The sequence below is a fragment of the Eulemur rufifrons genome, chromosome 7, assembly GCF_041146395.1.
Source record: "Eulemur rufifrons isolate Redbay chromosome 7, OSU_ERuf_1, whole genome shotgun sequence".
Classification (NCBI taxonomy): Eukaryota; Metazoa; Chordata; class Mammalia; order Primates; family Lemuridae; genus Eulemur; species Eulemur rufifrons.
The window spans coordinates 192,512,052-192,538,498 of NC_090989.1; the positions used below are offsets into that span (position 1 = coordinate 192,512,052).

At 46.8% G+C, this 26,447-nt stretch overlaps 1 pseudogene; it reads right to left on the bottom strand.

Moving 5' to 3' along the window:
- Nucleotides 1-26,447, bottom strand: part of LOC138385878 (aromatic-L-amino-acid decarboxylase-like) — a 59,393-nt pseudogene that overhangs the window by 5,822 nt on the left and 27,124 nt on the right.

The window sequence follows — 26,447 nt, forward strand, 5'->3', positions numbered from 1 at the left end:
ATTATTCTAAGCACCTCATATATGTTAAATCTTTTAATCATCATGCCAACCATATAATATAATTTAAAACGTATTACTGTTATTCTGACTTCATAGGACTTGGGAGAGGGGTCTGGACTAAAGGGGAGGAAAATAGGACACATTGTGGAGCCCTCTGAAGACTGGGGCTACGACTACAAATGTTATTGTAATACTGAAGCTAATAACTCCATCACTTAAATCTGTTTCAGGGAAATACATTCAATCAATCGTTTGTTCATCAGACATTTATGAGGTGTCTCCTGTATGGCAGAAAGCTGAACAGCCAACAAAGGCTGATCATTCTCCCCTCCTGGCTCCCTCTTTCCTCCCTCAGCCAACACACAATACAGTTTGAAAAATCAGTTTCCACCCTTCCACCTTCTCCTGGAAAGACACAGGCTTTGAGCTCTGGGCCTGGGTCCTCCGAGGAGGCCATGGTCGCCTGCAGCTGCAGAGCGCCTTTGCCACCAGTGCAGCCGCTGGGCCTCCTGTTCCTTCTGCCTCAGATCTCTTGCTGCTCCGTCCTAATGACAGGTGGATGTGCCAGTAGCTTTGTGGCCCAGGCCTGAAGCTGAGCAGCTCAGCTGCATCTTAGGATTCTGGGCTTGTGAAGTTACTGTGCACCAACCTCATGTCTCTGTTTGCTACATTCTATACTCCCAGGAAGTAAGTTTGTGGGCATTTGATGTGCTGAAAATCCTATAAACTGCACTTTCCTCATTCTATTTTCTCTCTGGAATGCAGGTCATTAAAGTGAGAATCAATGCAGGGACAGTTCTGGGGTACACCTGTTGTCTAAGTGTAATCGTTAATTGCACCCTCCCCATTTGCTCACAAATGAATACTGGTTTATTAGGTGAGAAATTATATGGTCATCTGAAGTTAAGAAACCTCACATCCAATTTTGTTATAGCTTAACTTGTTTTCTCATCTGTTTTCATAAATGTTATGAAGGTAGATGAAATATTAGAAGGAAGTGCTTTGAACTTACTAGAAGAAAGGCACTGCAGAAATCCAAGGTGGTTTACTATTGTTGTTATAATTGTTATTATGCCTGCTGGCCTGTAGCAGATGTGCTCTGGTTTAGGACTAGTTAAAACTTTATGTTAGGGTCATAATTTTGTATATCTAATTATATATTCTCATGAATTCATGAATTTTTTGAGATGCCTTTTTTTTTTTTTTTTTTTCTGAAGACCTTAAATTGTCTTCACTTCTCTTTTACTTGTTTCTCCCCGGGGTGCCCTGCCCCGCCTCCCCAGCCTCTCTGCTCCCTTCCTGGAAGAGCGGTGGGCAGCTTTGGAGCCGTGGGTGTTAAGGAAGCCGCGGGGACTGTGCCTGGGTGACACATGAGCTTCAGGAGCCTTTCGCTGTTTAGACCAGAGACTGGCTGCCTTTTTCTGTAAAGATCCAGACAGAAAATATTTTCGGCTTTGCGGGTCATATGGCCTCTATTGCAACTGCTGGAGTCTGCCTCTGTGGCCACAGACGATAGTTACCAAATGGAAGTGTCTGTTTCAATAGATCTTTATGCACAAAAAGGCCCATGGGCCACAGTTTGCTGGGCCCCTAGTCTAGGGAACTGTTCGGGGCCTGGACTTGGTCTGGAATCTCATCTCAAGAAGCCAGGTGTAGGAGACAAGACAACACTTAAAGGAGGCCTCAGGGATTCCTTTTCCAGAGGCAAAATAATCACCTCTTTCTCTCTTTTGAGAGAGGTTTTCTTAAAATGGGGTTTTCTTAGGATGCTGAGGGATAGGTACAGGGTTGTTCATTATCAAGCAATTAAAGAAAAGAGATGCTGTGTTTGACCGGTCACCTGGTGGTCAGTCAGCTGGAGGTGTCTAGACTGCAGGGCCGTGCCAAACCTGCGTGGTGTTTGGGGTACACTAAGTGCAGACCTCTCGTCTCCCACCCCTTCCCCTCTCACACCACTGCCCAGTTTCGTTTCCATATTGACCTTCTTTAGGGAACAAAGGAAAACTTCTTTGTTTTCATGTGAGCGAGTGGTCCCTGAAGTAGCCGACTGGGGGAGGTGGAAGGACGGTTTCAGAACCAGCAGCTGGGGGGACGGTCACAGCCCCGCAAGAGTGGCTGAGGCTGGAGGGCGATGGCCTTGTTGAACTTGGTGTAGGCAGCTCAGGCCATGCCCCCTCTGCCCTGCTCGGGCCTGACTGAGGGATGGCTCCCCTGGCCAGCGTGCTGGGGCCCCCGAGACAACAGCCCCGTGGGGCCTTGTGTTGTCATCACTGCAGTAAGTGACGCTGACAGGCGCTGACTAGGGCAGTTAAGGGGCCCCTGTGTCCAGCGTCCTACCAGGCAGGGTCCATGTGTGCTCCCTGACTCACCGCAGCGTCGCCGTGGACCTTCCGTCAGGGCTCCCTGTTTCCGTCCAGGGTTGCTACCCAGGGGCGACAGCAAAAGGCAGACGTTGGCAGTGGAACCTTTGAGAATAGCTCTTCTCTGAGGACTCCTCATTGCCAGCTGTGACTGAGCAATTCCAGTTTACTGAAAGCTTCATGGGGGCAGATCCCAGGTTACCTGTGCGTCAGGTTCCGTGAGTTGGTCACAGCCAGATAGATGTTTGGAATCTGGAACGGAGCTCGTAGAAACAATGCTGTGTACTGTGCTGAGGGGGCGGCCAGCTTCCCTGCCCATTTAGCCCCCAGTGGGCTGCACTCTTGGTGCTGGGCTGTAGAACCTCACCCGGTGCAGAAGCTCCTTCCCCTTCCTAGGAGCACAGTCAGGGGCGGGGCCTCCTCACCTGAGACCTCCGATTTGTGGGGTCCACAGAGCTGCCTGCCACCTGGCAGGGCCACATCGTACTTGCCAGTGAGGACCCAGTTAGAAGGTGCCTGTCAGTGGGCCCTGGCCATGACAGTGAGAGAAGGCAGCAGGAGCTATGGCCATGGACGTCCCCAGCACCCTGTCACACCTTGGATCACAGTGCGAGACACACCTCCCACTTACCCTGTAGTCAGTGATAAGCCCTGGAGAAAAGAGAAGGAAAAAGAAAAAAGAAACCGTTAGACAGATTTGTTGCTCATACACTAATCCTTCTTACCTTCCAGGTAAATTTCTTGTGTCACTTAAACCACCCAGGGGCTGGAACTGCTGTTCTCTGTCCCACTTTCCAGGGATAACATATTTGAGGGGAGTCCCCTGAGAGCAGGATGCCCAAAACACAAACAGGAAATGCTAAGTTATTAATCGACGCCCATTAGCTTTGCTTTCTGCAGTTACAGGAGCATGAAAATCTGAGATTTCATCTAGTGCCCAGTAGTAAGTCAGCATTCAGGTCAAGCAAATCATTCATCGCTCATTCATTCATGCAGGGCAAGGTGAATTTGTGATAAAAAGAGTGAGTAGAATACTGGAAAAAGAAAGAGAATGGAACTCCTGACGGGGTTTTTGTCTCTGTTCTTGGATCTGGCACAGAGCAGGTCTCTGTGAATAGCTGTCGGGTCGGTTTCCCTATCTGTGCATCGGTTATGAAAACTGGCTGCCTGCACTTGAGTCCCCCTCACGCCTAAAGCAGTAACTCTGAGGATCACGGGGAGGGAAGAACGCTGTGTGACGTCTCACAGACAGCAGCTTCTACAAGTGACACTGGGCAAGGAATCAGGTGAGAATTATGAGAATGTGCTGCAGTCCTGCTCCACGGATGGTGGAGAAGGGGGTCATGTGCTTTGGGTATCTGACCCACTAATGTAGGCTGGACAAGGCACATAAGTGTCCCCCCGATTCCCAGGTAACAGCAGCTGCAACATGGCCATAGCGGGCCCACGCCATGCTCAGCTGGGACAAGCCCTCCACCTAATACAACCTACATCCACCCTGATAGACGGCTCTTGATGCACTGCACAGGAGGACGACGTCATATTTACAAGAACATCTGGAGTCATGTGTTACTCCCTGACTGCCACCTGGCTGCCAGGAAAGAACATCTGTTTTCTCAATTAAGATAAAAAATAGCAATGCTGGGAAGACAGGCAGGACAATTGGGCTCAACCCCCTATTTTACAAGTGACCTTGAGACAAAGGCCCAAAGCCACACAGTCTATCTCAACCCCTAACGAGGACTCTTTCCTTTACACCACTCAGCCTCTGGTTAGTCACGGGGTTGGTTAAACAAACATAACGTCAGCCCCAGAGTCCTCAGAAGTAACCTGACAGTGATTCATAGAAGCCAATGGAAGTAAAACAACAGCACTCAAAAGGATGGCACTCAGTAAGAAAAACCAGATGATGGTCATGAATGCAAATGAATGAATGATCATCCTTTTTACTTTATGTATGCACCTTCTGACATGATAGCCACTAGCTACATGTGGCTATTTAAATTTAAATTCAAGTAAATTAAGATGAAGAGAAATTAAAAATTTAGTTCTTCAGTGGACAAGCCACATTTCAAGTGCTCAGGAGCGGACGGACAGTGCAGAATTATAGAACATTTCCTTCCCTGCAGAAGATTCTACCAGACAGTGAGACTTCCTGTAGCAGGGTTCAGATACAGTGGCGTCCACAGCCCAGCAACGTAATTAGGGAGTGTTCCAATCTGCTTCTCAGGGACTCTACTTCCTTATTGACTACTAAGAACTGGTTGAATTTAGGAGCTTCCTTGCATAATTATTTACCATTAACGTAGAAAATGACGACCCTCTTAGCCAGCAATTTCTTACGGCAATGATTTTACTCACACCGTGGACTATTTAATAGGTCTTAGGTCCCTACTAAGTCTTTAAAACTTCATGAGATATAGTGGGGTGGGCAGCTTATAAATTTGTAAATGGCATAGAGCTAAAACACTAAAAGCAATAAATTCATAAAACAAGACTGGTAAGAAATACAACAGTATATTAGCATTGTTTATATTTAGGTGGTGGGATTGTGAGCATTTTCTGGGCCAGCGTTGACTCCTTTCTGTTTTCCAAATGTGCATCTTTAATAATAAAGAATATATCTGAAAAGCCCAAATAGCTAGTGTGACCATTTTCCCCGCAACCAGCATTAGGACAGAATTTTCTGTTACAAAAAAAAAAAAAAGAGAGAAAGATTCCATTTATTTTTGTTCTAGCTCAATGCCTGCCACTAATTGGCCCTATTCATCGGCCCACGTCCAATGAGACAACATAGGTAAAGTGCGAACCGACAGCCCTGCGTTCCCTGCCGTGGCCCCAGAGCAGCCTGTGTCCCTCATGGTACTTGAGAGCTGCCTGCCGGTAGTTCGGCTCTGGGCTTTGCGGGCGGCATGGACACGCCCACCGGTGTGTCAGCGGTGCCAGGTGCAGACAGCAGGTCTGCTCGCAAAACCACCGAGTTGCATGTCCGTCATCTTATTTTCTCACTGCCTCAACCTCGGTCATTTATGTTTCCCCCCTCCCACCCCTCCCCGCTTGTGGTATTGGTGTGTAGAACAGGACTAAAACAATATTTTAGTTAATTCTGTGATGACTTGTTTTGCTTATAGCTAACAGCCAAATTCCGCTTTTGTATACAAGGCTTCCTTGCTTAACGCTTGGTTGTGACAGAGAGCTAAAAACATGCTCCAATGCAGTTAGAGAAAAACAACCACGAGTTGCTTCCTGATAAGGGGGCCAAGGCCTGATCAACACGTAAACAAGCTTGTAAAGGGCGTATGTCCCCTTATCGGAAGTAACTGGCTGTAACGAATTCCAGCAAAGAATATAAAAGACATGTACTCCCGCTGCGCGGGGTCCCTGCCCATGGAAAGAGACCACTGTTGGTGCTCGAGGCTTGGACCCTAGCTAGCTAGTCAATAAACTCCTTTGCCTTTTGCAGCCTCAGTGACTCTGTCATTCTGTTCCCGGGCCGAGGGAATCCGGCTTTAACGGGTGGAAGGTGATGCACATCCTTTTTCGGAAAGACTAATGTCATTAGCAGTTACAGGTTCCCTTATCCGGAGGAGGCGCCCACACCCACACCGAAATCCCGTGGCTGAGACCTGCCCGGCGCCGTCCCGCCCCCACACTGAGCGCCGGGCTCTCGGGGACTCTGGAGCAGGAGCCTCCCCTAGGGGACTCGGCCTCCTAACGGACCCCCACCACAGGGAAGGGGCTGCGAAGCCAGAACGCACAGGAACGCACAGCCCCCCGTCACCACTGGGGCGCCTCACTGGACTCCAGTAGTCACCTGTGGCTCCTCGGCACCGCCAGGGTAGCGCTGAGGGGACGAGACCAGAGAGAGGCTGGGAAGCAGCTTACCCGAGTCCTGATGGCTGTGCTTCAGGTAAACAGGGTCCATTTTAAAGGCTCCCGTTAAGTCTGTTCTCTTTTTCACCCTGGTTTTAGAGAACAAATGACAGGATAGTGACCAAGCACCTTAGATTGGACCACATTGCCCCCTCTCCCCACATGGCTCGGATCAGGCACTTGCTCCCAGCCCCCTAGCCCCCGCGCCCTGAACCCCGCTCTGCCCCCACCGCGCCTCTGGTCTCCAGCCACATCCTCTCCAGAGCGCCCAGCACCTGGGCAGGGCGTGTTAGAACCAAAAATGAATATTGGGTCTTTGCCCCTGTTGCTGGCACACAGCTCCTACAGCCCTTGGCATCTCCAAGTGATAAGAATGTCTTTTGTATGCACATGAGATGACTGTCGGCTGGGGCCTCCTAGACAGCTTCCAAAGCTGATTGGAGGATTAGAACTTGCAGCCCCACCCCCATCTCCAGGGAGGGGCGAGGGGCTGAAGTTTGAGTATGCCAGTGGTTTACTCCCTCTGCCTGCTTAATGAAAACTCCCTCAAAAACTCCCAAATGACAGGGTTTGGAGGGCTTCTGGGTCGGTAAACGGTTCCAGGTGTCAGGACGGTGGTGCACCCAGAGAAGGCATGGAACCTACGTGACCTGTCCCCACCCCGCTCCCCCCACCAGCCCCATACCTTGCCCTATGCACCCCTTCATTTGTACCCTTTATAATAAACCTGCAAACATAAGTAAAATGCTTTCTTGAGTTCTCTGAGTTATTCTAGCAAATTATCGAACCTGGGGCAGAGATTGAGAGACTCTCTCCACCCAGCTTTGCAGCCACGTGGGACATAAGTGTGGGTTCCCTGGGACCCACTACCTAGGCTGGCATCTGAAGTAGGGGCAGTCTAGGGGGACTGAGCCCTAAACCTGTGGAGTCTGACGCTGACTCTGGGTAGTGCTAGAGTAGGACTGGATTATAGGACCCCTGGCTGCTGTCTGCAGAGTGGAGGATCAGAGGTAGGAGGAGACCACACAGGTCAGTGCCTGTTCTCCTATGTCCAGGCCGGGCACAGTGCCTGGTGCCCGACAGCATTGGGAAGTGTGTGCCGGACACACACGGAGGTTAAAGAGCAGGAAGGCAGAGATGCGCCGTGCTGTGGACATGGGTCCTTGTCCACCCGTCTGTCCCAAGGAGCACTCACTGATAGCCACCATGGGTAACTCAGGCCCCAGCTCTCACTGGGGCTGGGATTTGAAGGGCCTGCGCTATATGGTAATTGCCGCTCCACTTCATTTGGCAGTGTGGACACCATCTCAAAGCAATTTTGTGGCCAATAGTTTGCCCTAGGGGCAAACTAGAGAAGAAATGTCAATCTGACAGTAGCTTAGGCTTGCAAACAAATAGTGTGAGAGTCCCTGAAAGATAAAACCCAGTGAGCATGAAATAGGATGCTAGAATGTGGCTTACCAATGAGGACATGGGAGGGAAAGAGGCAAAATTTATTTATAAAAGATAATTGAGGCTTTATTTCTTTAAAGGGTTAAAAGACAGACTAGGTGGGTAGAAATAATAAGCTGCCTAGTGCATATTCTCACTTTGACCCGGGGATGTGTGAGAGAGTTTTGTGGCATCACAGGCATTTTATGAGGAGCCACTAGAGGGTTTCCTGTAGGTGGTCTCTGTATTGGGGCAAGCTCTGAAAGAGAAGGAAGGAAGAGAGAGAAACGGTGTGAAATCTATGGCTATTAGTGGAATTCTGCCCTTTTCCCGTGAAGATCACACTTCCCCTCCCCACTGACTCTCAGCCAGGATCTTCCAGCTATTTTTTTAAACTTAAAAAAAATATTATGCACCGTAAAAGCCATACAAAAAGGCATAAGGAATACTATCTCTATCTGCTGCTTGTGAAAGAAAACAAATCCTAAATAAAAGTAAAATCTTCTTGTGTGTCCCATCCCTCATTCTCCCTGCTCTATGTAGGAGGCCACAAGGCTGAATTTGTGTTAATCCCTCCCACGTAGTTCTTCAAAGTTTTCTGCACAAATTCCTGAGCAATCTATAGTACTATTTTGCATGTTTTTTTGGTTTTTGGCTTTTGGGCTGGAGTGCAGTGGCATCATTATAGCTCACTGCAGCCTCAAACTCTTGCCTCAGCCTGCTGAGTAGCTGGGACTACAGGCACACATCACCACCCCTGGCTAATTTTTCTATTTTTTGTAGAGACAGGGTCTCGCTCTTGCTCAGGCTGCTCTTGAACTCCTGGCCTCAAGGAGTCCTCCTGCCTGGGCCTCCCAGAGTGCTCGGATTACAGGTGTGAGCCACCGCACCTAGCCTATTTTGCATATTTCTAAACATACTGTAACATAAACTTAAGACATTTAAATATAAATGACATCATTCTCTGTGTATTTTTCTACAACTTGCTTTTTCTGCCAAAAATAGACTTGTGAGTTTCACACCCATTCATACATGCAGCTCTTGTTTTCTCTTGTTTTCACTACTTCGTCAGATTTTATTGCGTGCACAGATCCAATCTCTTCCTCCTCCTACTGTTTCCCAGTTATTATTAGACAACTACGCTACTGGGAGCAGTCCTGTGCACATCTCCTGACACCTCTGAGCAGAGGCACGTGTAGGATATACATCTACTTATGGACTCAGACAGGGCCAGGTATCAGGGTTGGAGGAAGGTGTCTACAATCTTACTTGACAGAAAGCACCAAATTAGTCTCCGCAACGGTTGTGTAGCATCAAAGCTCCTCTTGTTCCATACCCTGGCCAACATTTGGTATGGAGAGAATTTATTGTCAACAATCTGTAGCGTTTCATTGTGATTTCACTTTGCATTTCTGATTACTAATGAGACTGTGTAACTTTGCACTAGTAGGGCCATATCTGTTTCCTCTTTGGCAAGGAAATTTTTTTTCATTTTTCTATTAGATTTCTTGTCATTGTCATTCTAGATTGTTACAATCCTGTAAACATTAGTGATGCTAATTTGAATATATGTGGGTCTGTTTCTGGGCTCTGTCTTTGGATCTGCTTTGCCGTCTCATGGCTGGGCTGGTAATACATTGATGCAATCTCTGCTGCTTTACGTATACGTCGATATTTGGTGGGGCAAGTTCCCCACCATATTCCTTTTCCACAAGTCTCTTGGCTACTTTCGGCCTGTGTAAGTATTATGCCATCCAGGATATTTATTAGAATTGCACTAAGGTCTGATATTGAATTTTCCCCTCCATGTACATTACATATCACTTCATTTAGCTAGGACTTCTTTAATGACTTACAAAATATTGTAGAATTCTCTTCATATAAGTCTGAACAGGTTTTGATATATTTGCTCATAGTAACCATATCTTTTCTTGCTATTAAAAAGAATAATTCGTTTTTAAAAATTACATGTGCTGTGTATTGTACGTGTAAAAAAAATGCAACCTTAAAAACTGTTTGTACATCGAGACACTTGTTTTGTTCTGTGATTAATAATACTGTGAAGATTCTCTTTTTATTGCAGACGGTAACATCATCTGAGAATAATGGGAGTTTTGCATCTTCCATTCTGATCCTTTTCTTTTACTTCTTTATCTTTTCTTACTGTGCAGGTCAAGAGAGTACAATGTTGCACAGATGCAGTGATTATGGGAATCCTTATTTTTTCCTGATTTTAAAGGGAGTGCTTCTAATATTTCACCATTGAGAAGAGGCTTACTAGAGTTTTTTGGTAGATATCTTTTATCAGATTAAGAAAGTTCTATTCTGTTATTATTTTACTAAGACTTTTTGTCCTAAATGGGTGTTAAATTTTATCTAATGTTTTTTCTGCATTTAATGTGATGATAACTTTTTTTCCTGTGCTGTTAACATGGCAAATGACATTTTAAAATCTTCTAATATTAAACCACCCTGGCATATCTGGAATAAACACAATTTGGTCATGACATACTATGTTTTTTAAGAAAACATCATTGGATTTTATTTGCTAATGTTTGACTTAGAATTTTTGCATTTAAGTTTGTGAGGTTGTTTTATAGTTTTTCTTTCTCAGTTTCTCATCTGGTTTTAGAATGAAAGTTAGACTCACTTCCTGATGTAAGAGAGGGAGTTGCCCTCTTTGCTGTTCTCTGTGAATTCCGTCTGATTATCCTGATAAATCCCCTGCAGTTTGGTGGAATATTTACTGTGATAAGAATTTAAATACGTCCATTGTAAGAAAATTTAACTATTGGCACATTGTGTTAGCAACAAGATGTTTTAAGTTTTCTCTTTATTCTTGAGGCAGTTTTGGTAGCATGTTTTACTGTTGTTACTGCCTGCACGTATTTGTGGGCAAATCTTGGCACGATGTTGTTCATAGTGCTCCCTTACTGCTTTTTGAAATCTCTGCAGTATCTGTGGATACTTCTTATTTTCTACTACAGATTACCGGTAACTTTCCTCTTTATTTTTGATCCATCTTTCCAGAGAGGACTTATTCATTTAGGCAGGCCAGGGGCCACATCCCTCGGCTGACCCTCTCCGCCATGTCTTTGTCTACTTCCTCACGTTGCTAACCTTCATTATTTTCCTCCTTTTAGTGCTTAGGGGTTTACTCTGTTGCTGGTTTCTAGTTAACATGGACACTTAGCTTAAGGTTTTCCGGCTTTCTGCTCTTCTGTCTAAGTCTGTCTCCACGTGCTACTTTAGCCGCCTGTCACTGGTTCTACTGAATCTTTATTTTTATCTAGTTCTTAGTATTTCCAATTTCCCATCACACTTTATTCATCGACCCATATTTCCAATACATCTGTGGTGGTTTCCTCTTCAATACTTAGGTACTAGCTTTGTATTTCCTTGTGACATTTAATGGATATTATCAATAAGAGGAAGAATTTACTTAACTAAATAGATGTGCAAGTGCACACGCGTGCTCACAACACAGAGTAACATCCTTTCAAGGCAAGAGCCACCTGGCACTGCAGGGCCTCTGGGTGAGGACAGCCTCTCCTTGAGGCCACGTTCCTGGGGGAGGAGGGGAGGAACCCCCATGCGGGGCTGAAAGCCTGGCTCCTTATGTTTTCTTTTTTAAAAGTCTACACTAGGTAGGGCTCACCAAACAAGAACTGGCATTGCCTCCTGGTGCCAAAAACAGCTAAAAGGATTTAAGACACTAAAGGGCTCCCAGACCAAATTACAAAGAAACCAAAAAGATATGTAGAAAATTGTCTACTGTTTGAACACAAGTTCTAGAATTAAGTCTCACCATTACTAGAGCAATTAAAACTCTTGCAAAGAAACTAAATTTTTAAAAACTTTCCAATGTAACAGAAGTGTACAAATGCTATAAAACAATTTGTAATAAAATTTAATTTTGGTGGGAAAAAAACCAAGGTTTTTTATGAAATGTAGGTAACATATGCCTTTGGTGTATATGGAATTTGAAACTTTCTTTGGAGATCTGATATTAAAGAGACATACAGCTCTGGGCAGAATGACTCACATTTACATATAAAAGATTCAAAATACCAAATGAGCAATAAAAAGCTTATGAACAAAATAATGAATTCATTATGAAAAGTGTTTACTGTGCTTGTAAGGATTGCCAGTTTTAGAAACTTCAATTATCTTGTCCATTTCAATATTTAAAGAATATAACCAAAGCGTTTATGTTAAATTTTGGACCAACCATTGGTAAAATTCATTAAACAAAAGAGAGGAACTTCTTATTTTAAGGAATACCAAAAAGCCAGTCAGAGCAATAAAAAAAAAAAAATTCATGTATGTGTTGTTTGTCGTATCAGTGAAATTTTAAAAGACACTATAAAAAATTCCTCACCTGGGATCATTTGTTTGCTTGGTTTAAACTCCTCGTTGTTGTTCTTATTGTTTTAGAAACAAGGTCTCACTCTGTCTCCCAGGCTGGAGTGCAGTGGCACCATCACAGCTCACTGCAGCTTTGAACTCCTGGGCTCAAGCCATCTTCCTGCCTCAGCCTTCTGAGTAGCTGGGAATACAGGCATGCACCATCACACCTGGCTAATTTTTTTATTTTTTGTAGAGATGAGGGTCTTGCTATGTTGCCCAGTCTGGTCTTAAATTCTTGGCCTCAAGCAATCCTCCCACCTCAGCCTCCCAAAGTGCTGGGATTACAGGCATGAGCTACCATGCCAGGCCCTGCTTGGTTTAAACTCTTAGGAATGTGGAGGGATGACTGCCTTTCTCTGAATTCTGGTTCTTACAAGCATCCTCATTATCTGTATTCTATTGTATTATGGAGATCACATTACTCTTACACTGTTAAAATATTTGTGTTTATCCCATGATATTAAGGACAGTGCAAAAAAGGCCTCTCAATAGATTCTCAGCCTCCCTTCTCCCAACTCCCTGTGCACTACGAGGCGCTGTCTCTCCTGACCCCCTCTGCAAACAGGCAGGGGAACCACCCGCGGGGTAAGCTCAGTGAACCCACCTCTCGGCGGGGAGTGGGGGGTGCGCAGGGGAATAGAGGAAGGGGATGCCATGGTCCCACTATTTGCCTTCTGCCTTAGCACTACATCCTGGGCTAAAATTCAGGACTATTTTCAGTACTTAGAGAGAAAATGGGTCAATGACAGCTTGAACAAAAGTGGAAATAGAAATGGAGCCTGATTTTGGCTCATTTATTAAAAAAAAAACAAAAAAAAAAAACAGCCTTTATTCTCTCATTTCATCTCTATCCATAAGGAATGATTCCAACATGTTCCATGTGCAGGCTTTTGTTTGTGTGTGTGTTTGTGAACTGTGTGTTGCTTTGTGTCACATACTCTTAGTCTGCATACTGCGAGATACAGAATTCTATCTTCCTCTTTTTACTTAGCACTAGATTTTAAGACTTCACCCCTATTGCCATTAAACACTGCATCTGTGGCTGTGGCTTTGGCACGGATAACTGTGCCTTCACACAAACCAACCAAATGGCTCGAACTGCAGCTTCCTGATCTGGAAAGTAGGGGTAACAGCCCCTACAGCAGGAGAGCTGCTGGGAGGGTCAGACGAGCATGTTACCGGCCAAATCCTGCCCCCCAATATGATACATTTGTGTGTTGCAGTCCCAACTGCCAGGACATCAGAATGTGACTGTATTTGAGACAGGGCCTTTAAAGAGATAATTTAGTTGAAGTCATATGATGGGGACCCAATCCAATCGGACTAGTGTCCTGATGAGAAGAGCGAACGTGGACGAAAGGCACTCCAGGGAAGACCGTGTGAAGACTCGCCAGAAGATGGCCGTCCACAGCCAGGAGAGCGGGCTCCGGGGAGACCAGCCTGCCCTCCCTGGATCCTGGACTGCTGGCATCCAGGACTGTGAGAGAACAACACCTCTGTTGTTTAGGCCCCCAGGGTGTGACACTTTGTCACGGTGGCCCTAGCAGACTAACACACGCACAGGCCCCCAGCAGTCAAGATTAGCAATTTCTATGTTGAAACACAAATGCTTCAAAGTCAAATTCCATCAATCAATATCCATGCTGTTTTCATGGTGTCATGGAACAAAACCTTTCCCAAGTACACAGCATCTCACCAAAATCCTTGACCATTGTTCTGCCCGGAACCCACCAGCTCAGGAGAGAAAGAGCACATTCTATATCATAACTTAAACACGTTTATTTAGCCTTTGAAACCCACAGGGAGGTAGGAAGCTCCTCGAGTACCAAAACCACCCCCTCCCCACTGCTGTGCTCCCCACCGGGACATGAGAACAAACCCCAGCACCCTTCTCTGCGGCAAACTTTCCAACACCGAGAGCGCTCTTGGTCTCAGGGCCTACGTTTAATTCTTTCTGCAGACTAACCACTCCGCCCTTTCTCCCTTCTCCAAATGGCATGGCCTCGCCCCTGTGCTTCCTGCCTGTCTTCTTCTTTGACTACCATGCTGTCAAATTTCTCTTTACAGGCTGGTGCCTGAACTAAACACCGAATGCCAGGGAGGGTCTGCCCGAGACAGATGGAAACACAGCCTTCTGCTCGAGTTACATCTGCTTTGGCGTGTCTGAGGCATCCTAGGGTCACATCAGCTCCAGCGACAGGCACGTCAGCCCAGGAAGGGTTCAAATCTTTCTCACCATGTCACTGACAAAGCATGTTTTCTCTCAGCCTTAACATTTGCACTTGTAGTCTGGACCCGAGGGCAGGACGCTGCATGTATCACACTGCTTATATTATGTCAATCTTTGCGTCAAAGACCGGTGGTCCAAAATATTTCTGGTTCCTGATAGCTTCAGTTCCTGAATGGGAGTGTGGCAATGTCTGTGCCCTCACAGGGCTGCACAGGGTCCAGAGCGCCACAGTGAGATAAGGGCTTTCAAGGGCGCCTGCCCCCATCAGCACCCACTAATCAGCTGTTGCTGATGCTGTTCTGCATGACTTCCTGGCATGGGACAGCCCCTGCTCCCGTCAGCTCCGCCCAGCAGCACCTCACGCCCACAGCCCTGACAGCTGCCGTGGTTCTGGGGCTCACTGTGTGGAATGCTACTGGCATCTGAGGACACCCAGCTCCCTGCAAAACAGAAGGCATCCAGGCAGAGCCCTTGTTCCTCTGAGCCCCTGCTGACCCTCTGCCTGGGCCTTCTGAACCCCGGCTCCCTTAGAGAGTTTTCCCAAATGACCAAATATCTCAGCAGAAAGAGACCATATTCCAATCAAAATTAAATCTTGAAAAAAGGGACTTTAGATACACTGTATCAACTGTCCTCACTGTGTTCCACTTTAGGAAAAGCAGTAAAACAACTTCAAGAATACAAAAGGATACTGACATGCATAACAGCTGTAGCTTTTATAAATCTTTGTATTTCAGACAAAATGAAGCCTGAAATGCCCACATACTAATTAGTTTTAAAATCACATATCAGAAGTTTGGGAACACGACTGACCAAAAAAAAATTGATGAACAAAAGTAAAAAGTAAAAAACTGTAAATGTGGTTTGCCTTTAAATAAACTAGTAAAAAGGCAAACTGATTGTTTGTATACCTTGCAAAATTTGTGCAAAGCCTCCTGGCTTTATGACTCATTAATCAACTTCTTACTCTAAAATGTCTGGAGGGACTAGTTTCTAGCGTCACCATAATACTCCCCATCAGCACGATTTCTTTAGACATCATGTATGTGATGTAATATCATCCACCTTAATTTCTGAGTTCTTTTTCTTACTCTAAATATTACCAAGGCATTATGGCACTGTTACTAAGAATTTCCAGGGAAATTCTTAGGAAACAGGGTTCTGTATTTTTCCTTAGCAAATGCTTTTTAGCATTTAGACTCAGATTGCTTAAACTGAGTATTAGACTAAGACTGATTGAAAATCTGAGAATAAAAATACAGAAGCAACTGAATTAAAATTATGTACTGAAATTTCCTTGCATTTGTTTTCTGTTAATACTAGATAAATCAAATTACAGATCGTCTCTTTCAGCCTTCCCTTTTCTTATGCCAGGATGTTGCAGTCATGTTCTAGATAGAAATTTCCAGCCAGGGTAAGATTTAGCAAGAATTCTATCCACAGTGCAGAATCCGAAGCAAGCAGTGAGCTGAGTGACTAGATGTGCCCCTTCGGCTCTGGCACCTTCTCCCTGCCAGCTTCCTTTTGGAAAGGCTATCAGCTCGGAAGAGCAGTGGGGACAGGCCACTGGCATCTCATGAACAGGGAAACTTACCACATGGCAGAGCAGTCAAAATTCACCAAAAGCCATTTGTGGGGATTGAAGTTGAATGAATCTGCAAACTGCCAAGGAACAAGAACAGCAAAAAGAAAACATTTTAGTCATAAATGTTTAGTTATAAAACAAGACCTCATACATATTAATTAAAAGTTTATATCCCCAAATGAAAAGCACTTTCAAATTTGCAGAGTCTAAAGTGACACAAAATATATCCATATTATGTTTCAAACTACTGGAATATTTGGAATAATCAGAATTTTAGTTCACAAGTACAACATCCAGAAATTGTACCCATTTGGCCTGTGAAATATTTTTATACCTGCAGTTCCTTCAATTTCGTAAACTAACAAAGTTCTGAGAATATATGTGTGACCATAAACAACGGGAAAGTGAAAATTTCATAGCCAATACAGTAATTAGGGATCAATCCAGTATTCATTTACTTGATTGGCTCTTTTGCCAGCACTACCGTAACATACCAGCAACTCTCCCCGTTTACCTAAATATTTGCTTCTTTATTTTTAAAGCCAATATCCAAGTTCATTGTATTCCTAACAGCTACAGGTCCCCTGGCTGGATGGTCCTGGGCAACAAGTGCAAACAGTGGCTCCAGCTACGAGCATCAATGTCAGCTGCTACCATGTTTTCAAGGAGAAAATCAGAGACTCCAATTACCAAGAATAGTCAAAGAGGGCAGCCTGCATTGTCACTGAGCTGTCACAAATGGTGCTTCCTTACATTTTTCAAAATGCAGGCCCTGGTTTGTCATCTGAACAAGAACTGGGTCCACCTGCAGGGCCAGGGATTGGCCATATGCTAAACCCAAAACTGAAGCAGAAATAAAGGCAGCTGCCATTGCAAGGCCCCAGATTCTGATCGAATCTGCTCCTGGGAAACTTTTCAATCCTTTCAAGGCTTTAGGGCACCTCTTCTCTATTTGGTTCCAAGGACATGCACTGAAAAGGCAGCAAAGTCTTAAGGACCCCGGTCCGGGTCCCCAGGGAGACATTTGGCCATCGACGGCAACCTGCCTCGTCCACCAGCTCTGGAGGTGCAGATTCATTTCCTTCTAGGTTTCAATAAAAGTAATTTTGAGTAAGAGACAGGAAATTACAGCAAGTTTCATTTGTTGATAAAAGGAGACAAAAGGTTAAAGAGGAGCTTTGTTTGCTGGGGATTTTATTAGTTCTCTCCTGTGGGGCTGATCTGTTTAAGCGTCTTTCATTACCCAACAGTGCTGTTTTCCTCCTGCTGACAGAGAGAAAGGCTCTTATCTACCAGGGGAGGGCCATGACAGGATATTGCAGCCCCTCATCTGGCCCGGCAGCAGCAGAAGCCCTCAGCCCCGCAAGGAAAGAGAGGCGGCAGCAATAATGGAAGAAAAATTGGAATGACTCATTGTTGGCGTGAAACACTGTCTGCTGCCAATAGAATCTAGCTGGATCTAGCTGCAGTGCCTGCCGCTGTGGTGGTCTGACAGTTAGGCACCTTCTGTGAAAGGTGAAACCACAGGTTGAGTAGTGGGAGGAAAAGATCACAAAACCCTAAACCTGATGCCTGGAGTTAGAAAAGGGCATCTAGCCCAGCCAAGCCTTGGGGAGAAACACATAAATAAATCCCAGATGAACACTAGCCTTTCCTCACTTGAAACTGTCCAGGGACAGGCATTTCAAGTGATATGTATTCTCTCCACAATAAAAGGTATTTATATGGAATAGAGATTTATCCATTTCCCAGCACCAAACGCCCACCAAGCTAGCTGTCAGCAGTGAACTGTGGAGTGCTGGGTGTCAGCATCGCGTTGTCATAACTTCCCGCCCACTACACCCTGTCTCCAGCACTTACAAAGGCCTCTGGCAGCTCTATGTCCCCAAGAGGGCCCATCTAATTCCTAGCACATATTAAGTACTCGATCAGTAATTATCGAATGAACGACTGTGATGGAGATATAAACCAGAATGCTACTTTATTCACTAGTAATAAGGGGCTATTCTTTTCAAAGATGGGACCATTTGTATGCTACACCTCTGACACCCACTTTTCTAGTGTTACAGCATTATGAGAATTCAAAACAGGAATTAGAAAATTGATCGGCAAGCCTGACGTGAGCAGAGAAAGGTTTTGAGGAAGTTTCTCCAAGTCACAGCAAAAAATAATAAAAGCATCTAAGGCATGCTCAGTACTTCCTGTGTGCCAGGCACTGATTTTAAGCCCTTTAAATATGATTAACCCATCTACTTCTTACGACAATCCTACAAAGGAGGTATCATTATGAAATCCATTTTATGAGGCGTAAGGAGGAGGATATCTAACCTGCCCAAGGGTGCACAGCTAGTCCTAAGGGTAAATCTGGGATTTGAGCCAAGGAGTCTAAGGCCAAAGACCGTGCCTTTCATCCTGCACCGCATATGCGTGAAGTCCCACAAAGCCCCCGCCCCTAAGCAGAAGGCATTTCTTCCTTGGCCAATGCCTTGGCTCCTTCCCCTGGACACTGCCAAAGACTGCCTCTTGGGACCCTTTATGGCGTTTATATCTGAGTTCCTGGGGAGGAGAGACTTCCTGCACTATGAGCTGCCACCAACAGTGAACTCCTGCTGGGGTCTGAAATAACACATCATAGCACATCTGCGAGCTGTTTCTTTGTGTTAAGTCTGGACCATCTTCATTCTGCTGCTCTTTAGAGAAGCAAAGCGTTAGTCAATAATTTTGATTGCTATTTCTCAACAGAGGCAGGGGCTTCACATCACATTACAAGCCACATTTTACGATTTCAGAGGAGCATTTAAATGTATTGGTGGCTGCTCATTCAATATTGGTTAAAGTGACTATCACCTTCAGATGTGTGGCCAGAACAGGACTATCACATTGAACCAGACTGTATGGAATTTAAAATCGGTATTTTAAAATTACCCTTTGAACTGAAATGTATTAAGATCTTATTTTGTCCCTAAATGTTTTCTGACACTTTGATAAGCTAAAATCTATCCTGTCATGACAACCCTGTCCAGGATTTGTGTAGACTGAAAAACAGCTGTAAACATCAGGGGTAGTTCCAGAAGGCAGCTTGTGTGGCCAGGGAAGGTTCTCAGCCCTTGCTTGCTCTGAGGAAGTATAATTTCCAATAACCCCTGGAGTTAGTTCAAAAATAATTTTCCCGAAACAAACCTCAGTAGCAAGAAATTGAAGTTATTGATAACAGAGCACGCTAAAAAATGACCGTATTAAAGAGCGAAGAGCACGCCTACCTCCACTCCGTTCAGAAGAGGCCGGAACTCAGGGCGGATGAAGGCGCTGCCCGCGTAGGCAGCGTCGATGTGCAGCCACATGTCCTCCTTGTTGCCTAAAGTCCAGAAGCAGAGTGTGAGTTCTCAGACGGCGCCCTCGGCACGTGAGTCTGAGCTGCCCCCACATCCTTCCTGCTTGTGGCGTAGCTGTAGTATTTGTCGAACTGACACTGGGCTCTAAGAGGCCCCTCGCCCCTACAGGCAATGAGCTGAGGGCAGAGCTGGGCGTTCCTGGCCGCAGACGCGCACCAGGTGCTCCGGGGACTGGCATCCATTGCACCCCTTGGTTTTCAAGCCTGAACCTCAGTGCTCAGCTTGGCTCTCAGGGACCAGTGTCCCCTGACCCTGAGCTCACCCACCCACGTTTTACTCCAATGGCACTGCCATTTTCTATCCTCCCCCACGTCACCCACCAGGGATTTCCTGCCTGGACTCCCCTTGCTAACCACTCTCACGTCCTCCCCACAAGTGTCACCTGAGGCAGGACGTGGACACAGGCCACCCTGGCCCTGTCTGCCCTGCTCCATCCCCACAGGGAAGCTAAGTCATTCACTTCACACGGTCTTCAGTCATCCTCCGCCCGCTTCGTGAACCGGGTGTCTGTTTCCCACTGTAGCAGGACAGCCTCGGCCGGGCCCCCCCTCCTGTTCCGTCCTCCAGTGCAGACACTCCTGGGCTCGACTCCCGTCTGCAGCCGCCCACTGGCCGTGGGCCCACACCTGCCTCCCCCAGCCTCTTCCTCCCCAGAGGCGAGATGGAGATGAACACAGTGCCTAGAACCTCGAGGGATAAACGAGGCAGTAGGCGCAATGTGCCTATCAGGACACCCAGCGCAAAGTCCCCGAGGAATAAATGCGACTTTCGTGGCTGGTCCCGCCCTGGGCACCAGCACAGCCATGAAATAGGTAAGGGTGCAGGATGGCAGAGAGGACACAGACCACCCTGCCTCTCACAGGGAGGGGTGCTGGTGTCAGGGCACCGCGTCATAGGTGTCAGGTGTCATAGTGTCACCTGCATCTGCAGGGATCAGTGGGTCCATCACTGGCTTTAGTCAGTGTGCAGTGGGGCAGGGTGCCTCTCTGGGGCCTCTTTGGTGACGGAGCTAATCCCAGTGCTGAGGACTCCACCCTCAGGACTGACCACCTCCCAATAGGCCCCACCTCCTAATACCATCGCTTAGCTTAGGTTCCAGCACACGGAGTTGGAGGACACAAACATTCAGACCACAGCCAGCACGAAACTGTATGCCTCTCCTATGAAGGAGCCCGAGGTTCCTGTTGGCCTGGCGGCATATCTGAGCTATGGAAGTGATGGCCATCTCGTCACCACCCTGTGACTCTCCAGAGAGACGCTGCCTGTCATCCTAAGACCCTGGCTCTTCCTGGCTAGCTGCCACAGCATGTGGGGTCATGCAAGTGCCAGGAGAGGCTGATTCTGGGGGAGGTGGCACCTCCACCTGCAAACCTTGCTTCAGGGCCACCCTGCTCCAGGATCTCTGGCCTCCTGTTCCCTGGCAGGGCGGCATCCCAGTCCTCAGGATACATTCGATTTTGGTGAAATGTGTCCTGAGGGCTTTAATCCTGAAGATCCAAGGGAGTCAGAGCTTTGAAATGCCTTCATGTCTGTCACCAGCAGTGGCCTTGCGGGGGCCGCTGTTCCCTCCACGCTTGTCGTTGGCCTAACACTCCCACAGAAGGGAGCTCAGAGATGACCACCAGGAGTAGACTCCGCAGGGGCTTCTCTCGTTCTCAGCGGGAAGCAAAGAGTCCTTGGCACCACCTCTGTGCTCCGCACCTCCTATGTGACAGTGCAATCTGCCCTCTGGCCCCTGGGGCACAGGTGCCCCGCTAGGCTTCAGGCAAACACAGAGACCCTCGGCCAGAGCTGGGGGAATTGCAGGCACCGGGGAACATCTAGCACTGAGGGAAGGCTGCCAGCCTCCTGCTGCCGGGCCTGTGTCCTTACGAAGTTTCCTTGGAACGTAGTGGCCAGGCCTGGCTACCCCTCCAGCCACACAGCCCCCCCTCCCCCAGCCATCCTGGGGACGCAAGACATGGCTGTGGCTGCCGGCCCTGCCCTGTGCCATCCTCCCCACTCCCTGAGACGGCCTCTCCTGCTCGGTCAGGACCCCTGTCCTCAGTTCTCCCACGTTCTCGCCTGGCACCTAATTGACTTCAATTATCCACTTTTTGTATCTCATCCTCTTCTCAGCACAGCCTGCAGACAACCAATCCGTCCAAGCGGACCAATTTAAACAGCCTCTTTGGTGAATCATTTTAAAAGCACTAAAAAGAAAATGTCTTTCCTAAGGCAGCAATTTGAGAAAAACATCTTCTGATGTGTTTTGTTTTTCAGATGATGGGGGGTAAATAATTTGTATGAATTATTTTAATAGATTATTCTAATCCTACTGTAGATTAAGGTCAGCTCATGATCCCAGAATAGCCCTGTCTGGAGTTGAAGAACGTAAATATCTCGTGACAGGTAAATGGTATCGGACAAGAGAACAGGTGCGACGGTGCTGACTTAATTGTTAAGGCACTAATGACAGTAATATTACCATCAATAAAAATATAATTGTCACAATTTTGACCATTGACCTCTGTCTAAACTTCAGCAATGAACAAAAGGGTTTTGGTGTTGGCCCACGTCACCTCCTTTGCGCAGCCCCAGAAGCAAGTTCTGTGTTGAGAACCAAACCAGTCACAAATCCAGCTTTGCCTGCGGTGTGCACAGGGAACCCCAAGACAGCAGGACACCTGAGCTGGACCTGTCCAGAGGACCGTGACCTGCAGGTGCCACTGCTGACTGTCATTGCCCTGGGCCAGCAGGCAGCCAGAGCTGGGCTCCAGGGAAGCGTGGGCTCTGTCCAGCAGAAGACCTCAGCCCTCTAAATCCAGTGGCCCCGGGGAATTACATCAGCCAGCCATTGGCCAGGATATTCAGTTCTTAGCCTGACATCTGAGTCAGAGGACTCCAAGTTGCTTGGCTGAGTTGATGACGGTTCACGGCTAATGAGGCCAACACCAAGGCTGCAGTTCTGATTGGCTGGTTCTATCCCATCTCTCCAGCCCCAGGCCAGGCATGACTGGCTGCAGCCAGTTGCCCTTCCAGATGTCTGCCACAGGTCATAAATGGCAGGGCAAAAACCTGTGCCAACAGGCAAATCCATGCACTCCCGACTTCCTCTTTCTTTCTTTTTTTTTTTTTTTTTTGAGACGGGATCTCGTCTCAGTTCTCATGGCCGGTTACCAGTGTCGCCTTCCTTGTGGCATAGCAATACACTCTATCTTTGGGATAGCACATTTTCCCTGCATGAACTTGTCCTATGAACAATCCTGTGAGGAGAACATTGTTATTTTAAAATTGCAAGTGTTGCTTTTTCTCTTCATTTTACAGATGGAGCAAATGCAGCTCAGAATTTAAGGCTCTCAGCTTTCAGGGCTGGGCTTGGGCTGGATCATAGCTCGTCTATCCTCTATGCCATGAGTAGCTTGCGCCAGAGCACCTTGATAACTGCCCTCCCCAGCTGCCGACCACAAGGCGGGAGCCCGAGGGCCCAGGCAAGGAGGACCCACTCCTCTGATGGGACCACAGCCCAGTCCTGGGTCAGCAGCAGTGAGGCTTGTGCTCAGCTTCGGCAGGCTGACTTTGAAGACAACTGCGGGCAGGCGATGTGGTCTCTGGCACAGGCCCCCGGCATGTGGTCTGAGGGCCTGACTCAGGCAGCTCCCCTGGAGCGGAGCCATCAGAGCATTCACATCCCCCGAGGACAGTGTCCCTGCCCAGGGGAGAGCCCTCCTGCCCACAGGACAGCTCCAAGGCCTGCAGCGGCCCCAGAGTCACGTCTAAGGTAAAATGTTAGAAACAGCTGCCTACGCATGTGTCACCTTTTGACAACACGGAATTTTAGTCTAGATGAGAAAACCTAAAGGCTCTGCCTGAGGGAAAGAGAGATGAGAGGGACCCAGGAAAGCATCTGAAGCACAAAGTATTCTTTGGAGAAATCTAGTTTTATCATATTGATTTGCTAAATTATATTAAGCAATTGACTTAACTATTAATACATTTAGTAATTCCAAAAAGGCTAAAAATGGATATGCCAAAAGATTAACTTCAAGCATGGATGATTCTCATGTCATGGACTACATGACCTTCATGTGAGGGTTGTTGCACTAAGACTTTAAAGAGTTTATTCTCCTTAACAGGGCCAACAGAGCCTGCAATTTTATGTCATAGTTACATTGCTTGGAATATTTTTCTTACAAATAGCGCTCATCTCTTGTCCAATTAGCCCAAATTCTGAATTTGTGGAGCTCAAACTGCTGAGGTTTGTGTTATTGCAAATGTAAGAAGAGTTTGACAAATCATAATATGAACTTAACGACAAGGAGAGCCCAAGAGCAGGGTCTGCTGGATTTCCGGTACACTGAGAATGTTTTCCACAGAGAGAATTGAATCAGATACTTACAGAGAGGGCCCACTTCTAAGAGGTTGTCAAAGGAGCAGCAGGATGTGGTCGCCAGCGTAGCAACCGCCTGGAGAACAAAAAGCAGACAGCCTCTTAGCCCCGGGCAAGTCATTGCTGCAACCTCCACACACACAGCTGCTGCCCCAGGCTCTACTCACGGTGTTGAATGGGGTGCTCTGTGAATGTGTGCTAAATGCAGACATAAACCCACAGATGCACATTTAATCTTTGGGTGAAAGCATCCTAACAGATTAAGAGAAAAACATTTGCAGAAAAAAATAAAGCTGTGAGGTCAGAAATAGAATTTGCCATGGTTGGTGTCTTGGGGACCAAAGGAAGCACTGGGCTCTCTGGACAGCTGTTGCTATATTCCACTTTATGAAGATAAATATATATATTGAATATAGTAGCATATTGAACTACTAGTAACTATGTTCTGGTAGAAATCGGAAGCCTGGGTGTTTTTTCCTAGTTTGGGGAGCGTGTGTGTGTGCGCACACACGTGTACATGCGTGTACCCATGCCCAATGCACAGAGCAGGACAGCAGAAATGATACTCCAGCAGGCTGGAATTGTGCAAGGCATTCTTGGAATGCTGCTTTTAGAACAACAGCCTTTGGCATCAGTTAAGAGCCACACCAGGGTTTTGAGCAAGAGTATCATTTGCTAGCTTTAATCTACTGCCTTTCTCTTTCTGAATGACCCTGGTCCCAAAAGTCAACTTCAATCCTCAAAACGTTCAGGAGAAAACACTACTGACATTGACTATGAGTCCACAAGGGGCGTTCTGAGAAAGTGGTGAGTGCCATTGGTCACACCACTGGAAAATGTGGCCCAGAAGTCACCATGCCAGCTCATGTCCTCTGCGTGCCTGGTGGTGCCGGGCTAACACTTGCGCAGCCCAATGCCTGTTATTCCTACACCTGTCTGTCTCTGCCTCTAGACCCATGATGCTCCTGTCATTTGTGTGGCTGGGAATTTGCACTTTGCTGGACACTGAGATGCTGAAACACATTTGCCGAATTGAAACTCTTCAAATAGTCTGAATGCACATTATGTCTGCAAAGCCAAAGCTCTTAATTGATTTACAGATGCCATGTACTGTCTGGGTAATGAATTTTTTTCCTGAGGATAAAGGCGGAGAGGTCAGATATTCATATGTAAGAACTCCAGTCAGAGGCCTGTCTGGTTCCGTTTCACCTATTACTGTCTGCATTTTACCTGGAAGCCAAGCCAGGGTGCTCTTGGCGAGGTGGCACGGCGTCTGCCCCTCAAAGGCACATCACGATGGCTTGCCTGCTGCTCTCACATCTGCCCTCTGCAAAGGGACTCAGCATTGCCTCTCAGAGAGCTGTCCCTGCCCAGGAACTAGAGCCCTCCCGTGCCCAGTCATGGAATGTGGTCCCTCTGGCTCTCTGTATCACTGTGCTGTGCCCAAGGTGGGCCAGGCCCCCAAGGGCTACCCTCAAGCACAGCATAAACATGTAAGTGTTATTGTTACTCAGGTCTGGTGAGTCCAGCAGATGGGGAGATGACTGCCACTGAAGACAGTGTGCTACGCACAGTTCCTAAGAGGAGGGGCACAGCACGCCATGGGGGAGGGCGCATGAAGGAGCACCAGGGCCATCAGGAGGCAGAGAAGATAAGGGGGAAACAGGGGCAGAGGCCGTTATCGGTTTCCATGGGAAGAACAGGGCATGGCAGGGTGTGCAGGCTTAGGATTGGCTCGTTTGAGTAGGTCCAGTGGGCTCTGGGGTGTACGGGCTGCCTCTGTTGTCTGTAGCTGGCCCCGGGGTGATGGCGGCCCAGCTGGTGAGAGCCCCATGGAGGAGGGGGTGGGCTGCAGGCTCTGCTTGGTCTGCGTATGAAAGTGCACTTGCAGTCCCTTAACGTCTCTCACTATCTCTAGGAAGCTGCTAACCTTCTGAGAGGTAGTCCGCCTGGCTCAGCAAGGCCCCAGGATGGCAAAGCATCAGAAACACAGGCAGGAAAAAGGCATCATTAACCCACAGGCAGATAAGCCTTGTACTTGGGGCACGACGTCCTGGGACGGAGGCCCAGCTCTGTGTCCCGCTGGCACCTCGCTGAGCTCCTGTTTGCTCACTTACAGGAGAAACGCAGACTGAAAGGTGCGGGTGCGCTTAGCCACCCTGCACCTCAGCAAGTCCCCCGCTACTTCCAGCCCCATCTCTCCAGCACCCCCTTCCCATGTCAAGCGTCAAGAATTCTCCATGGTCGCTTCCTTCTGACAAGCTGAGTCATTTAGTGGGAATTCAAGTCAGTGTGTTATTTTTCTCTGCTATTTGCAATTTCATCCTGATATATAATTGAATACTAAAATGCTCTAAGGTCTCTGGCTGGCTTAGTGGGCAGAACATGACAGTCTTAAAATGTCTTGTCTGTGTCGTCAAGAGAATAGTAAAAATTATGTAGTTAAAAATAAAAATGCAGAATGACTCAGCAAGATTAATATTGCTTGTAATTTATTTTCTCAAGTTTGAGTCTCTTAGAAAGGACATATCCATAGTTCAGCGATTCCTTCAATTTCATCTCATTTTTCTCAATTAAATGCTAATTGAACTAAATGCAATAACTTCTGTTATTATAATCACATGTGCTAAATATCCCCTTGTTAAGATTATTTTCTATCTATTAATGTATACGTAGAAGAGTATCTACAATGATGTTCACCAAATATTAATACTGTAGATGAGATTTGGGTTAACAAACTTTTATTCTTAGATTGGTATGTAATTACTGATGTTTTGTTCTTAGCATGAAACATTTT